The 2450-nt window shown below is 42.8% G+C and overlaps 1 pseudogene; it reads left to right on the forward strand.

Annotated features, from left to right (window-relative positions):
• The first annotated feature begins 2005 nt into the window (after nt 1-2005).
• Nucleotides 2006-2160, forward strand: LOC138570443 (U1 spliceosomal RNA; annotated as a pseudogene).
• The last annotated feature ends 290 nt before the right edge of the window (nt 2161-2450 follow it).

Consider the following 2450-nt stretch of genomic DNA (forward strand, 5'->3'; position numbering starts at 1 on the left):
ACCCTTAGTGCACTCCAGAGGGAATAAAATCCCAAAACGTATTAGTGTTGCAGGCACGTGGGCTATAGGAAGGTTCCCACTGCTTGCAATTCAGATTTTGACTGAAGGTATGATTACTTTTTTTAGGTTTTAAATTCCTAAGGTACAAGGTGGTTAGGCAAGGTGTACAGTCACCGCTTCACTGTTGTGTTATATCCAACAATAGTATTTTACTTTTTTGGATTCAATTCACAGGGTGTCACAATTTCGCAAATCCGTTATTTGATACAAAATATTACAACCTTAGTGAAAGTAGAAAAACCCTTCATGGGTTATTTTAATCAAAATATATAGTTTTTTTCTCAAAGCCTTATTGTTAAATACATTCTAAATCATAAAACTTTGTTTTCATACATGAATTCACCAAATCCCTTTTTGGGTAATGACAAAATAAAGTAAGACAAATTTCTTGGTTAAAGTCACCAAACCAAACTAGTATCAAGATTTATCAGTGTGTTGCCAACGCGTTTCGGACTTTTCTGACAGTCCATCTTCAGGGCTAATGACACTATTTGTTCCAACAATGCATGTGTTTCTTGAATTCAATTCCTACGATAAAAACATAGACAATATTTTCACTATTAGTGTTCTTGCATCACTTATTCAAAATAATGGGAAACTCAACAGTAAGAAATAACAACTTGAAAGGTTGCCTTTCAGACAATTCAAAACATTACTTTTAACGCACCTTTTTCTATTGCCTCTGGCACCTTGCTTCCTGATTCTTTGACACTATCTTGTTGATAGGTTAAATACACCTAATCTGCTCTGTGTGTGAACAATTGTACTTCAAGGAGAATTCTTCTCAAAGAGTTTCTAGAAAAAAAACCAACAGGGGGAGATTATTTTTTGGATACTTGGTAGGCTCCACTGAGAATTATATTTGCAAGTTATAAAAGTGAACCGCTATGTGTTAGTAGAGTAGATCCAGGGGTATACTATTCCCCCATAATGTTAATCTGGCTGTATTCTTTTAACTAGATGCACATTGTGCATACTATTTATCTAGTCAAATGATGTAGGGACCAGGGCTGCGCCTGTTAAATCTGTTCTAAATCTCTTTCTCACCTCTAGGTGCAGCGTGTGGGTGCCTTGTAAGTCCTTGGGTATCCGGAGCATCGAGCGGAGCTCTTCGGTTCGTAGCCTTGCCTGGTGGTAACTGTTCTAAATAGTGTGGGGAGCCTGTGCGCATGCCCGTGAGCGGACCGGGCCGCTTACTATTCGCGCATGCGCACGGTGGAAGTTCGTGTCTAGTCTGACTTTGTGTGCGCGTGGGCGGGCTGTGTCACTGATTCCACGCGCATGTGTGTCGACAGGAGCTTGGTCCGATTTCGTTTAGGCATGCGCGGGTGCATTGTGTGAACCTCTGTTGCGCAGATGATGTGCCCGTCTAATCGCAACTCGGTTCAGGACCACTGTGCCTCCACGCATGCGTATGCATACCTGATGTATCTCGGGGAGGGGCGAGCCCTATGCTGACTTGCAGTTTAGTGAGCCGGTACTTGCTAGGTAAGGCATCTTATCCCATCCATTTGGGAAGATAGGATAAATTAATATGGTCAATCTCGAAAAAATGACATATGTTTTTTGTAAAAGAAGGTTCTGCCAAAAATCTGTATCATAGAGCCACAGTGTGAATGAGTGGGGGTTTTTCTACTTTCACTAAGGTTGTAATATTTTGTATCAAATAACGGATTTGCGAAATTGTGACACCCTGTGAATTGAATCCAAAAAAGTAAAATACTATTGTTGGATATAACACAACAGTGAAGCGGTGACTGTACACCTTGCCTAACCACCTTGTACCTTAGGAATTTAAAACCTAAAAAAAGTAATCATACCTTCAGTCAAAATCTGAATTGCAAGCAGTGGGAACCTTCCTATAGCCCACGTGCCTGCAACACTAATACGTTTTGGGATTTTATTCCCTCTGGAGTGCACTAAGGGTTGGCAGGTAGTAATACACGCCTTTCCTTTCCAGGGGAAAATCTTTGATCATAAAGGAAGATCTCCCAAGGTGAGGCTCATCCATTGCACATCGGATTTGCTGACCCCTGCGATGTCCCCAAATGCGGGATACTCGACTGCATTAGTGGGGGACTGCGCTCGCACTTGCCCTTGATTTATTGGTGAAAGAAAGAAAAAGTAAAGTGTGCGAGTAGGTTGGTTGCACACAGAGCCCCTGGTCCTGTAGCAGAATTTATTTTGCTGCAGTCGAGAGGACCAGCGCTGAGCAGCTCAGGTCCACATTATTTACTGGAGGGGTGAAGTGCACAGGCGCCTAACCCCAGACTTGTGCACCCCATTATATCAGGTGGCGCTGTGCCTGTTCCCAATATGACCCCCAGCCACAGTGGGATAGTGAATCCCTGCCATCAGCACATGGGGGCAGGTGGTCCTCTTGCACATGG

Source organism: Ambystoma mexicanum, chromosome 2q (assembly GCF_040938575.1).
Source record: "Ambystoma mexicanum isolate Mex_15411 chromosome 2q, UKY_AmexF1_1, whole genome shotgun sequence".
Lineage (NCBI taxonomy): Eukaryota > Metazoa > Chordata > Amphibia > Caudata > Ambystomatidae > Ambystoma > Ambystoma mexicanum.